At 36.6% G+C, this 15,508-nt stretch overlaps 1 long non-coding RNA gene and 1 pseudogene across 3 annotated transcripts in view; both read right to left on the reverse strand.

Moving 5' to 3' along the window:
* The window catches only part of LOC111561846, a 388,482-nt gene that overhangs the window by 252,077 nt on the left and 120,897 nt on the right, over positions 1–15,508 (reverse strand). The window contains exons 7-8 of one of the 3 annotated variants that reach the window (XR_006583157.1): positions 12,581–12,796; positions 11,455–11,507 (exon numbers count right to left, since the gene is read on the reverse strand). The exons of the other annotated variants lie outside the window; for them this stretch is intronic. This is a non-coding gene — a long non-coding RNA (uncharacterized LOC111561846). Of the gene's footprint in view, positions 1–11,454; positions 11,508–12,580; positions 12,797–15,508 lie in introns of those variants that run through there. 3 annotated transcript variants of the gene reach the window in all.
* Positions 705–9,537, reverse strand: LOC123379132 (annotated as a pseudogene).

Consider the following 15,508-nt stretch of genomic DNA (forward strand, 5'->3'; position numbering starts at 1 on the left):
TCCAGGGGGAGGTCAGAAATTGGTGGAAAGTCTTTAAAGAACCAAGAGGTCTGCTATTTAACATTAACTATGACTTAGAAGAGATGCTAGGGAAGCTTCTCTGAAAGGAAGCCTTCAGAATTCTCTTTGCAGGTCAAAGTTTATATTTACACAAGAGAATAAGTAATCCCAGTATAGGAAAAGCCACCTGTTTCCACTAAAAGGGATCTCTTGTTTTTGGTTATCTATGCTTTATCTGAAGTCTGAGAGAGTCATATCCAAAAGCCCAACTATATAAAAGATAGTAATTGGACAATTAGCACAATTTGAACAAGGTCCATAGATTAGATAATAATATTATGTCAAAGTTAATTTTCCACTTTTGATAATTGCACAGGGAATGCCCTTGTTCTTAAGAAATATGCACTGAAGTATTTTGGGATAAAGAAACATATCTGCATCTTTTACATAGCTCAGAAATATTTACATGTATGGAAATTGATATACAGGCACACATACATAAATATGAAGATGAGAGAAAAAGAATGATAAATGTGGCAAGACATTAATGATCAAGGCAATGCATAAAGGTTATACAGCAGCTTTCTGTATAATTCTTCAAATTTCTCTGTGTTTGATGTTATTTCAAAACAAAGTTGTTTTAAAAAGGCTTTGGCAACAGCAACAAAAAAGCGAACACAAATTAGAACTAATCATAAATATAGATTAAGGCTGCTTTTTTTTTTTTTTTGGATTATGGCTTCTTAAATATTGGGACCCTAGCCATGTTGGAAGTTTGACATGCTCACACCACAATACACTCTACCTCCCCATTCAGCATCTTTAATTTTATGGCAATTATACTTAGGGGTTAAAACACTTTCCAGAAATCTCTGTGAAGAAACTAAAATGTCTTAGTTAGAAGGGTAGTGCCTTAATCTCTACACATTATCCCAGTGGAAAAAAAGCAGGATCTTAAAGATCCTTTCTCTCTGGTTTCTGTTGTACTTACCCAGCCAATAGCCTTACCCCTCTACTTCATGATGGTAGGCTTTAGTGTCATTAGTCATGTAAAATCATATTAAACTTCCCATGGGAGAACAAGTAACATTTAATGTGAACGTAATTTATTTTGATTGATATATCATGTTTTTAGAATAAGGCTCCAAAATGTTGTGTTTTTTTACAATCACCAGACAATAATACTAATGGCCTGGTCTATTATTCATGGTCATTTTTTAATGCTAAGTCCACTAATGATTTGATATTGAACTCCCACTTAAGTGATAATCATTATGCTGACTTTTTTGGAGTCATTTGCTATGTGTTTTACATTTTAATATATTCAAGTTATAAAGCATTTATCCCATGATAAACTTTCTTAGTAAAAAAAGATTACACATATTTTATAGGTATTTGTCAAGGGGCCAATTTCTGTGGATCATTTCTGCTCTAATACTCTAGCTTGATCCCAGAAAATAAATGCTCTACCTATTTGGTAATTTCTACTCACTGCCACAGGAAAGACTGACATTTCATTGGTGGAATTGAAATAACAATTGACCATACTCAACTTGGGCCCTTTCTCCCATTTCTGGATTAACTGGATGAGTTCATTCTTCTGTATTGCTTTTCCAGAGGGGTGACCACACATGGGTCAGGACCAAGACCTACTTTCTGGAAGCAGTTCTGAAGAGCTATCTCATTCTGTATGAGAACTCAGAGTATAAAGCATTAGCCCTCAGTGAGTGTGTCTGCTTTGGAAAGACCATTCCAGCCTTTCCAATGAGAAAAATGATATTCCATACTTTTTTATTTTTTGTTCATTTACATAAATTTGCTCAGAACTCAAGAGACTAAGAGAAGAGTGCTATTTATTGGCTCCTAAAATCTCACCAATCTCATTGCCTAGTTTTCTACTTTCAGCTTTGGGGACTTACTTTTTGTGAATGTGTATTACACTGAGGTTTAAACCTGTAAACATTTTTCTAGTAGGGATGGATAATTAACAAGGCATCTATTTAAACTTCAAAACAAAGTGGTTATTCACTTCAGTGCCTGATAAGTTATGTGTTCGCTATAAGTCAGTAGTGACCATTAAGAAATGGTCTTTTACTGGTCCTTTTAATTTCCTAAGGCTTTGTCTGATCTTCATAAATCACATGACCAACTCTGTGAACACCTTCAAAGAGAAACATCTCTCTGATGAAGTAAAAAACATAAAAACTGGAAAAGGACAGGATAGAGCCTGGCTCTACAAACTTAACAGAAAGTGGAGCGATCTGGGATTGGTACAGACTTCATCACTAATGTGGGCAGAGCTTGGGAAACTGACCCAGCAACCATGACTGGCTGCCTCCAGGAGGTTGGTTGCTATTAGGAAAGTCAGTTCTGGGGTGCCCAGTCAGATTATGTCTGGTAACATCATTAGACTTCTAAATCAAACTACAATCTTTAGTCTTTTAGTTAGGAGAGCCACTAAATACACTGCCTTGTTCGCGGAAGTTGGTTTCTTCCATCTTGTGATTGGATGAACATTAACTAATGGGGAAGTTTTAGTTACTTACTTTTTTAGTTTTTCTTTATTTTATGCACAAGTTAAAGGTTATAATGGTATATCATTAGGTTTGAGGAAGGAAAATAAAAATTACTCTAAGTATTTAAAACAGAGGACACTTAATACTGGCAATTGGTTCCCCAGGTGATGAAAGAGCTGAAAGAGAAATGGGATGGTAAAGCAACCTGCTAGCAGCAGCAGCAGCAGCAGGAGGAGGAGGCCTAGAGGCAGCAGGTTATTGAAGTCCAACAGCCAAGGTTACCTGGAGGAATTTGAAACCATGCAATTGCTTCTCCTCCCCCATCATGCTCTGCATCCAGTAATACTAAGTAAACATGAATGGATTTCAGAGCAAATAAGCTGAGGCCCAGCACAAACAATATTTGTAAATTAGTCGATATCTTATCTCAAACTGTCAAATGCTTTCTAGCCAGAAAAATGGAATGCACAAGTAATATTTACTCACTACTACCATTCTTTTCCTCATGTCTCTCACCCAAACTGTAAGAAATAAAAACAAAAAAATGAATACTATTATTTTTTAAAGCTCTCAAGGTAATTGAGATTATGTTCATACCACCTCTCTTCTTTCCATCCTCCTTACCTAGCAACAAGGCTCTACTTCATGTCAAAATTCAAAATTTGAGCAATGGTATGCTTAAATGTTGACATTCTTAATGATTTTTCCCTTCTTTCCTAGTTTAAAATTGGAAGGAGAAAAAAACTAACAAATCCAAAGAAATGGTATTCTATGATAAGGAGTCCAAGACTACTGAATCAATAATATTTTTTAATAATACCAGAGCTTCATACCAGAGAGTGTATTAAAAATAAAATACAATTTTCATTCTAATTTTTTATTCTTCAAAATAAAAATTTTAAGAAAACACTATGGCTTTATGTAGCACTTCAAAACTAAACTCTTTTAAGATATAGATTGGTATGTTTTACAAGGGGGGAGAAAGGCACTCCCTGACCTCTCAAGTGCATAACTGGACACCTTGGCACCATCTATAATGATTGGGCCCCAATCCTACTTATAATAGTAAAAAGTAGAGGCAGCAGAACCCAGGTCTGAGCTAGGGGACAATTAGTTCCATCCATTAGTGGAAATTTTACGAGTTCAGTAAATGAGGAGTGTCTGGTTGAGTTCTTAGGAGGAAAGGGGGAATATGGTATAGTAAAGCCATAATATACTACTTATTCAGAACCTTTTCAGGAATCTTAAGGTCATCCAGTCCCAAAGAAATACAACCTTGCAAAAACTTCCCTGGCCATTTACAACCCGCCTGGCTAAGCTTTCCCTTGGGGCCTGAAGGACTGACCCTTCTGCTGACTCAGGCAGACAGGTTATCCTGAAGCCTTTTCTAAATCCGCATATCCAGCCTCATCTGTCTTGCACAGAATATGAGGCTAAGATAGTATCCACAGATGTACCCAGGCTACTGTAGTCAGATTGAACCCCTCTTCTAAGGGGGTGGTATTTGGTCAGGTAATTAAGGAGTGAATAGTAGGGTTCCTCAGATGACCATGAGAGTCACCTCCATGAGAATTCAGAAACCTGAAGTCTAGTGTGAGGAGACATGGTTACAGACAGAAGAGAGATTCAGATTAGTGGCTCTGACATATCTTTTCAACAACACCTTCCCATCAACTTAGAAAGTGTTCCCACGGAGTGTGGACTTCACTTATTCCCTGGGGATATCCAAGATCTCAGAATGCACTGAAGAGCACATAGTGAGCAGCTAAAAGTCCTCAAAGATCTTTATCTCTTTCTTGTATCGATGCTATCCATCTGTTTATTCATTTATTCCTTTGGCATTTTCTGTCCTTCCTCTCCACACTCACCTTCATTATCAGAGTAGGTTTGAACAACAAATGAACAAAATTAAGAGGTATTTTAAAGTTCTTTCCCTATAAGATATTGTATTTTGAAGAGTTGTTCTTTTTTTATTTATTTATTTTTTAACATTTATTCATTTTTGAGAGACAGAGTGCAAGTGGGGGAGGGGCAGAGGGAGAGGGAGACACAGAATCCGAAACAGGCTCCAGTGTCCGAGCTATCAGCACAGAGGCCAACTCAGGGCCCGAACTCACGAACTGTCAGATCATGACCTGAGCCAAAGTCGGAGGCTTAACCAACTGAGCCACCCAGGCGTCTCTGAAGAGCTGTTCTTTATAGGGTGTTTGGTGCTTTTTAATAATGATGAAATCACCTTGCCATTTGTAGTCATTTATAACCCAATCAGTTCTCTTAATTTACTTTTTTCATAATTTATAAAATAAAATTCTTTGTTTTTATTAAGCTATAATTTATAATCCCACATATTTAAAATTGATTAATTTTACTTTATAAGAACAGATATATTTTATTAAAATAATTTAAATGTGTTTGAGAAAATAGAAAGCAAAATAAGGATAAGGCATAAAACAGTGCTGGAGGTGAAGCTAATGACAAAACCACACACACACACACACACACACACACACACACACGCAAGTATACCCTGAGCTCAAAACAACTGTATTGCAATAGGTGGCCTAAGAGTTTATCTCTAAGCTAACAGAGAACATAAAAATGCAACCATAGTAGCTGATTCATCAAACAATTTATAAGGTCCATTAGATAAAAGCAGCTAGTCCTGACATGAAAGCTGAAATAAAATCCCCTCGTACAATGTAATAAAATACTTATCAATAACAAACATACCAAAAACACAACTGCAATATTTTAGGGCCATTTCTTGTAGTACTCTTAAGTATAAGCCAGTATCATCATGATAAAGCCTAATTCTACCAAAGAGGTGAAGCTGGTTCAGTTATAAGGGTTAGCTCTATGCTGGCATAATTAATAAAGGAATAGGCTTAAGACTGTGGAAATAAGAATGGATGTTCAAAGTATAATAAATCTTCTTTAAAGGTTAATTCTCTCATTTAGGCTTTGACAGCTACAAGGGGCAATGAGTTTGCTCTCTAGCCCCTGGACTTCTGCTCTTTTGTGTTGTTAAAAACCAACCCGTATACCTTAAAAGTAGCGGTAGGGTTTTATAAGACAGCACTCTCATAAAAATCACACCTTACAAGGACATAAAACTAACTGGAAGATATCCCATATCTGCTCAGGGATTAATCAAAGACAGGTCAAAGTCTTCCTTATGCATTTATTTGGATCAGCTTCAATATTCACATCAAAGTATCGTCAAGATCCCAAAGTTTTATTGCATTTAATTTTGCTCCATTAACTTTGGCCTGGAAAAATGTAAACATAATTATTAACAAGTTCATATATTCATTCATTCAGTTAATATCTATGAGCCCCAGCTCTTCTAGGTACTGGAGAAATAGTAGGAAACAAAACAGACAAAAATCCAATCCTAAAGGATCTCACTTTTTAATGAATACCTGCATTGGTCACAAACAAATTTTAATAAAACATTCTTTGATTATCTGATTTTGAAAAGGCCTATTTCTAAGCACTGTCTCCAAAATAAGCTGTTTTAAAAGCTAAACTCCATCTCATTGTCTAACACACAAATCTTCTTAAATACAATGTCTTTTTTTGCAATCATTTTGGAGACCAATGTTTTTCTCGCCATCTTTTTGTTATCTAAAGAATTTTTTTTTTTAAGGTAAGCTTCACGCTCATTGTAGAGCCCAATGCAGGGCTTGAACACATGACCCTGAGATCAAGACCTGAGCTGAGATCAAGAGCCAGATGCTTAACTGATTGAGCCACACAGGCACCCCTCTGAGAAAATCTTATAGTTTATTTTTATTAAGGAATTTCCAATATGAGTCCTTATTGCAAATACATAAAATCATTACTTTTGCAGCATTACATGAATGGTGGCATTGTGTATATTCTTGGGAGGCACATTCTAATATTTTATTGAATATTGAAAACAATTTTTATCAGTTATTCAAGAAATCCCACCTCAAAAATTGGTTTCTAGTAACAAGTACTTATCAAATCTGACAGTTTTGTAAAAGCTATTTCATGTTCTATCTTCGTGATTAGTCTTTATAAATTAATGCTAACTTTCTATGTTTTGTATGTCTGGTGTATTTATTAAATGCTTATAAATCAACCAAATACTAGCTTCTGTTTAGTGAGGAATTGACATTAATCAAAGATATTACCAAAGACGTGAGAAATGAATTATAGTTTCATTAAACTCAGATTTTGGAAAAGATCTCTAATTCATAAAATAATACTGGATTATAATATGCAGTAATTTACAGAGAGTATATATGCCCAGACTTTTACACTAAATTGCACTAGTGCTTCAAAGAGAGTTATAATGCTCCATTTTGTCTATTATTTTGTCAGAGCTATATCATAATAAATTATATAACATAACCACCTTGGAAATTATATATTTTATATGAAATATTTCACCTAATAAGGAGTTAATATTAGAAATATGCTGCATTAATGAAATATTGTTCAGGAAAAAGAGTTTTTAAGTCATGAAAATGGACAAAAATAAGAAGGCTTACCGAAGAAATACAAAACAGTCTCAGCACAAAATGCTGTAAATTTGATTATTTTTTATTTCTTACAGCTATTTGTCATAGTAAATATTTAGGTACATTAATTTCAAAGACTGCATATAGTTTAAAATATGGCAGAAATTAGGAGCTACCAAATGAATGTAAAAACTTTCAAGAGGGTTTTATTTTAGGCAAAGTGGTAATTAGATGATTTTATAAGTAGGAAAACTGACTCTTTTAAGGCAGATTTTTTTCCAAAGGCAAAAACGCAGAGCAGGCAAAAAGGAAGCAAAGACTCAAGAGCAATTAACAAATTTGAACCCATATTACATATTTTAAAACAGCAACAAAAAAGATCTTTAGCAAGTGAAGATTAGAAGGAAAATAGCAATAGCTAACATGTATTGGTGTATTGAGCCCTTAGTCTCTGTTCTAGTCACTTTACACGTACCCATTTCGTTGTTTTTTTTTAACTGGTTATTTTTTGTAAACTTTATTTCCATCTTGTTTGCTTTTGTGAAAAAGCAGCTTAAGACCACTCACTGGTCCTATCCATGTGGCCTAAGTAGTGGGAGCTGAAGAGCAGTCTTTAGTCGGGAACCGCACCTTTAGTCGGAGACCACTCTGCAACTTATGGGTTGAGTAGCAGTAAATTTAGGAGCTGGAGCAGTCCTTTCACACTGAAATTCCTCGTTGGTCACAGCCTTTTCAGCAGTGGCCTGTTCTTCCTTTTCAATCTCTTCAGGATCTCTGTAGAAATAGAGATCACACATGATGGGAAATGGTGCCACACATGCACAGAACTTCCTGGGCCAGCATCCACCTCATCAGGCCCACAGAGTGAAGTCCCTTATTGTTGAAAGGGATGGCAATGTCCATATAGTGCAGAGGAAAGAATGTGTTACACAGAATAATGGCAAGTAGGTTAACATAAGATGCCTCTGTGAATGCCTGGTGGTCAGCCCTGGGATCGGTAACCACCAGAAGTCTTGGTTTTCAGAAGGTTGCCTGGATTTGGTTAGTGAAGCTTTCAGGAGTGAAGCCCCCAGAAACAGCAATGACTGCAGTAGCAGCAGCAAATTTCAGCACAGCTCACTGGCCAGTATTCCTGGATGTTATGACACTGACAACAGCTGGGTTTTCAGTGGCAACAATAGTACGAGCTACCAGCAGAAGCTTCTCCCAGGTTTATGATGTAGATACCATCACTTTGTATCTACATCACTTTGTAGATGTACTGTGCCACCTAAGTGGGTTCCTGCTGCAAGGAATTTGAGGACATACTCCTCCTTCATTTGCAGGACATCAAGGACTCTGGACACTGTGAAAGTTTCCCTTTAAGTTGACAGGAATGCAAAACGACGCCATATGGACCCCTCCCTGAGGAGTTTGGGGGAAAATGCTCACTTAATCTTCACAACAACCCTTCGAATCAGCACTATTGTTACCTCTATTTTGCAGACAAGGAAACGGAGCCACAAAGACTCAAAAAAACTTGCTCAAGGTCATCATCTAGGAAGTTATGCTCAGGTATTCTGGCTCCAGGACCCTATGATATCCTTAATATTATAACAAATATCTTTAAAAATCATATTTAAAATGAGAAAGTAGAGGCATATTCTGTAAATTAATTAGAAGACAATAATGTCTACTATATCATGTATCATTTGGAAATGTAGAAATGAAAGAAGGAAAGATGGGAAAAAAAGGAAGAAAGGTAAGAAAAATATATGTATGTAAGTGATGAATCACTAAATTCTACACCTGAAGCTAACATTACACTGTATGTTAACTAACTGGAACTTAAATAAAAATTTGGAGAAAGAAAAATAATAAAAAAGTAAAATGATAAGACTGAATAAAAATAAAATAGAGAAAAAATTATGCAAGCTGTCTCCCTAGAAAAATCTCCGGTATGCAGATAATCTAAATAACTGAAAATCATTTTTAGTCACTTCTGTTTATACTAGGGTACATATATGTGTATGAAGGCACATACACCTATCTTATAGATGTAATGTATTATGTGTACATATATGTATATACTGTATATTAATACATTATATATACACATATGTGTGTCATATATAACACATTGAATGACATGTGTATATACATTATACTTATGTATATATTAACCATATATTAACACTTATATAATAAATCTTCAATAAGTATCTGTTGAATGAATGAATCAATATACACATATATGCTTTTTGGAAGCTATGCATGCACTATTCAAAAACCTTCAATAAGGAAGGGTGGATTTGGGCTCTTAATTTCACTTTATACTTCTTCATATTGTTTCCATTTTCTGCTAGTATTCATGTATTCCTCCTTATTTTTCTATGTCTACTATAATTACTTAGAAAATGGGATTATAGGACATTTTTTGCTTTATATTAAAATACTAATAAATATTAAGAAACACAATATTATTTGTTGACTACTTTTTTTTAGTTTTTTTTCACATTTATTTATTTTTGATATAGAGAGACAGAGCACAGGCTGGGTTGGGGCAGAGACAGAAGGTGACACAGAATCCGAAGCAGGCTCCAGGCTCCGAGCTGCCAGCACAGAGCCCGCCACAGGGCTCGAACTCACAAACTGTGAGATCACGACCTGAGCCAAAGTCAGATGCTCAACCAACTAAGCCACCCAGGTGCCCATGTTGACTACTTTTTCATTAATGTTAGGAATCTAAGGGAGACCACACACACCTTAAAATTTATATGAATCAACCCAGAGCAATACAATAGATGTTACCCAAAGAACAAGATTTTTGTGTTTTTGTTTTGGGGGGCTGTGATTTTGGTATTGGTTTTGTTTGATTAGAAGGCTCATCCCATAAATGTCCAGTTCCCCAGATTAAATAGATGGAAAATCAGAGGTGAGAGTGTCACCATAGTCAGATAATAAACACAACCACCTATACTTCTTACTTTTAAACTTAAGTGTCATCTTCCACTAAAATGCTTTCATTTATTCTGTGGATCTGTCTCGACAATCATGCAGCCATAATTTAAATACGTGTCAAAGCTAAAATCCTCTTAGAAATAATCTTTCTTCCTACTCTTCTTTTTTTGCCTTCCAGTAATTAGTGTACCTGTGGGCAGGTGGTATAAAGGCTATGAAGTATTTTAACAGATTTTTTTGGTTTCATGATTAACTGATAGAAAACTGAAGTGTTACCCCCTCTTACATGTAATCAAGTAAAGATTATAGTTTTGATTAGCCATTGAATAAGTCCAGAAACATAATCAGATACTTGCCTATTTTGTCAACCTCTGATTTAGAGTCTTTATTGCAATTGAATGGCCCTAATCGACTAACAAATAAGATATCTGATTTAAGTAGACAAGTAATAAAATGGTTTTGCTATGAAAAGTTTCCTTCTCGCTTATGCAAAGAGATGAGTTAAAGTCTTCCTAATGGTCCATTAAAGACTATAAGTATTTGATATGTAAGGTAAGATCACTTTCAGTGTTCTGATGTAAGTTAGAATCTTTATTTTATCATCTCTTCTCAAATCAATCAAAAATATTTCTTGGGCCCTTGCAATATAAAGCACCCAGAGGAGGAAGAATCATAATCTTTACCTAAAAATGTTCATCTCATTAGAAAAATAATACAACTAGGTAAGAAGAAGTAGAAAATTAAATATTCTATTGCAGTATAAAATTGTGCCATACAGACAGTAAATCTTCATTTTCTTTCTATTTTTGTCACTCCTAAGATCTTTCTATTCTTTTAATAGCCCCTCTACCTTTCAATATTGGGTATCTTTAGGGCTAATTTTTCTACCCCCTTCTCTACGCACTGCTTCAATGATCTCATCCTTTCCTATGGCTATGAAACCATACAAATTTTGGTGCTTCCTGAATGTAATGCCCAGTACAGACCTTAAACGTGATAGCCTCTTCCCTAGCTTATACATCTGCTCAAATATCTCAGATGTTTCTAAAATTTAGCCTCTCCAAAATTGATCTCTTGATCATCCTTCTTTAACACCAAATCTGCTTCCTCTCTCGATTTCTCAATCTCTATACTGTTAAAGCCAAAAAAATCTGAGAATTGTCCTTGATACCTTACCACTTTTCCTTGACTCCTATATTTAGTCCACTATAAAATCTGGCTAACTTGACTTTCAAAATATTACTTAAATTACTTACATTTCTCTTTTCATTCTGATTGCTTACCTGGCCTCCCAGCATTTGCCCTTTTTTGCCCTCCTCCCTCCTCCATTCATTCTCCAGATGGCAGCCCAAATGACCAATTGAAAGTGAAAATTGCAGGGCACCTGGCTGGATTGGTTGGTTGAGCTCTGACTTTGGCTCAGGTCATAATCTTGCAGTCCATGAGTTCAAGCCCCATAGTGGGCTCTGTGCTGACAGCTCAAAGCCTGGAGCCTGCTTCGGATTCTGTGTCTCCCTCTCTCTCTACCCTTCCCCTGCTCATGCTCTGTCTCTCTGTGTCTCTGAAAAATAAATAAACATTAAAAAATTTTTTGATTTAAAGTGAAAATCCCATTATGTCACTTTTTCTTAAAAGCCTTCAAGAACTTCCCATTGTATTTAAGATAAAGTATAAGCACGATTTAAATCATATACCTTGCACCCTTTATGTCTCAAATAAAATTATTTTTTTCACAATACATTATAATTTGTTAATACATTTATTATGGGTAGTTTTCATCTTTGTTTTGGTTTTATCAGTTTGCCTGTTTACCCACCCCTACCAGGCTCAAGACTGCATGAAGCAGAAACCATGCCTCCTTATACACATGATCTCATTTAATCTTCAAAATAACTCTATTTTATTTATTATCCCTATTTTACAGATGAGGAAAATGGCTCAGAGAAGATGAGTGGCTTTCCTGAGGATACACATCTGATATAATGAAAAACTTGATTTAAACCAAGAAAGCTGAGGGCTATATAATTATATATGATGTTGTATCATCTCCCACAGGAGATGTCCAAAAGCACAGCTATACTAGGGAACTTCCTCTTGTAAATTACTAATACGTTATAATCAACATGAAAGGAAGTCTCAAAAATGTCAATGTCAAACACTTTGTTAACTGAATAATTGGAAAGGAGGTAGGGTAAGAAACTGTTTGCTCCACTTTGTGGGGTGGGGGGGAGTGTGGTGCACACAGCATTTTTATATATAAAAACGTCAAGTGTTAAGAGCTTTTTTTTTTAACATTTATTTATTTTTGAGACAGAGAGAGACAGAACATGAACGGGGGAGGGTCAGAGAGAGAGGGAGACACAGAATCCGAAACAGGCTCCAGGCTCTAAGCTGTCAGCACAGAGCCCGACGCAGGGCTCGAACTCATGGACCGCGAGATCATGACCTGAGCCGAAGTCAGACGCTCAACTGAATGAGCCACCCAGGCACCCCGGTTAAGAGCTTTCAAGAAAGATGACCCAAATCCCAATTCCTCTATTTCAATTTCCTAATATGCAGTTTTAAGATTTAAGAATTAAATGAGGCAATAGGTATGATGTATTTAGCATAGTCTTATATTCAAATAATACTTACTAGTATATTAATCAGTCTCTTTTTTAGCACAGCTACACAATCACATGGTGAGAGAAGAGAAGAGACACTGGAGAACGTGCTGCCAGTTTTAAGTCTGAGGGTGCTCATTGTCATGTACCAGTGAATATGGAGTAATTCCAGTCAATCAAAATGGAATCCCCCAAGGTTCATGAATTGGAACGAGCTCCAAATCCCTGTACTTGATGATGATGCCGTCTAGAACGTATGGAGAATGTTACAGATGAATTCAGTTCATGGTTCTTTCAAGCCCTGACCCTATCCTTCCTACTTTATTCTGTATACTTAAATCTCTTTTAGTATCCTTCAAGGATTCCCTAGTGCCTTGCTCTCACCCCCGCTCCTCAGGACTGTAGTTCTGATCCCCACATCCCTAGTTCCCCTTCCTGGGGCTTGTTCTCCCAGGGCTGCCAGCCTGGACTGAGATAAATCATCTCAGGGAATACTGAATTTCCTATTGTTATAGTCTGCAGTCCTGTGGTCCCTCCCCTGGTAGTAGTGATCATGCTAGCAGCCACCAGTTGTCCACAATCATGTTTTTGGATACCTTGTTCTGCTAATACTCTATGCCTCCTCCTTCTCTATCTGCAAAATAAGGGTAAGTTCTGTTGTTCACCATTCTACTATGTGTGGAAGTAGTAATGGAATCATGTTCAACCCCTTTGTTCCATAATGTAATGTAACTAATGTCTCTGCTATTAACCCCTATTAAAAGGTTAAAATTCTAAAGACCCAAGACGCACACATTGGATACTTATACAAGAAAATGCTGGGGGGTGGGAGAATTTCTAACATCACTCCAGAATAAACCTAATATATTCAAAAGTAGTTAATTAATAATAACATAGTTTTGTAAAGCACAAGAAAACTGTCATTTCTTTAGAACTGGTATTAAAGTTGAACTAATTATGAATTATAATCATTAAAAATACTTTGGGGAATAGTTTCAAAATGCTCATATATATTACTGGCTTTGGGTAAAAACAAGGAAGGGAATCAAACTCAGGAGCCCTCCTAATTTTTCTGTCAGTGATATTCTCTAATTTTTTTCTTTTTTTTTAATTTCTTTTTATTTTTTTCATCTTTTTTTATCTCTAATTTCTGATGACACTGCTCCCATTCCCAAATGCCATCACTTTCCTCATGACACATAATCACCATGCAAAAGAGATGTTTCTCCAGTCCATTGTCTGTATCCATCACAATTCATTACCTCTGTCACAGATCTTTCCTTCCCTGGCCACACCACTTCTTGCTGACTGCTTTTTCCTAGCCCCTTGCTAACTTCTGTTAAATCTTTTTTCAGTGACTAGTGTCATATGGCATTACGAATGGGGTCAGGGCTTAAACTCTACTTACCCATTGAATTCTAGCATACCTTTCCCAATAAACCCAGGTGCATTCATTTCATCTTTCGATGCTGCCAGATTAGCAGCCTGCCTTCTTTGTAATTATTTGTGAAAACAAATGAAAACATAACAAATAAGACTTATTAGAAAAAAGGGTAATGAATCTGAGTCCAAGACCTTTCTCTGCTGACATGCAAAGGTATTAAAATAAGTCAATGAACTGGCAAGGGTCTGGCCCAAGGCAGATTCTAACGAAGAGCAATAAGACCTCTGAGAGGGAAGACAGCATACAAGATAGAAGTAGTTTGGAAGCATGAGTACGTCTCTTTATCAAAGCTATGGGTGAGTTGAGACTTCTGGTTCTCCCCACATATAACATTGAAAATTCAATTACTATTAGCACAATTAATTTTGGTAATACGAATGTACTTTATGGGCCACAGGGTGAGTGGCTCTGAATTGAAAGAGATTTTACCACTCATGAAGCTACTGTTGCCTGGACAAATCAGCTAATGTTCATGGCAGGAAGGAATGCAGAGCCGTCGGTGGTAGATTTCTAGATCCACTAATGGTGGCATGGAGGTCTCAGAAAGAGTGGTCAATATGGTGGCTGTCCTCAAGGAGGGCATCAGTTTCTGCTCCCCCAGCAGGAAGCAGCATGGGAGAATGGTAGGAAATGGTTCATGAACACTATACTCTCCTGGAGAGCTTCAGAGATATTTAAGGAGAGAAACACCTGGAGATACTATTAAGTTTTATAGTAAAGTAGATAGACAACCAAATAGCCAGCCCAGGGGTCAAAAATCATGCCACGGATTAATCTGTTTGGCCACCACAATATTGGTAAACAACTGAATTTGAAGGATTTGGCAGGTATCCTCAACTGCCTCAAGCCCCAACTCTCCCTTTTGTCTTATTCCTGCTTTTCACATATTCACAGGTAAATTCCTGCCCCACCCTTCCTTGGAAGAAGAGACTAAGCCTTAGCAATTGCACTTCCCATCACATCCCACCACAACTGATGCATGATGGGCACTCAATAAGTGTTAATGGGAAAGGAAAGCAACACTTCCTTGCTGTTTTGGCTCTAACTAGGGCCTGTGCTCAAAAGAGTTAGATAGTTAGATACTATTTAACTATCTAAACTATTTAAAGTGTTCGCATTTTCACAAGAGATTTCAGCACTGGAAACCCCTCAATGCTTCCTCCAAAACAAGTCTTTAAGGACACAGCTCTTCTAAGGCACACAATACTGGAGACTGAAGTAGTTCCAGTGCTTTCCCTGTGTTCTGCATTGGACCTTAGGAATACCAGAACAGGGTGTGGGAGGACAGGAAGCAGGATTTAATTCTGTCCAGTTTTATCAAGAAGAATGATCGCTACTGCTCTCCCAGCAAGCAACGGCAATCCTAGTCAAATCACACATCATCTTCCTCTCATTCTTTATACAGTCACAGTGAAGCTGAAAAGTCTCTCAAAACACAAAATTGCTTTGCTAGCCTTTTTAACATTAACATAGAAGACAAGCTCCCTTCCAGCATACATTTGAAAGTGGGGAATT

The sequence above is a fragment of the Felis catus genome, chromosome C1, assembly GCF_018350175.1.
Source record: "Felis catus isolate Fca126 chromosome C1, F.catus_Fca126_mat1.0, whole genome shotgun sequence".
Lineage (NCBI taxonomy): Eukaryota > Metazoa > Chordata > Mammalia > Carnivora > Felidae > Felis > Felis catus.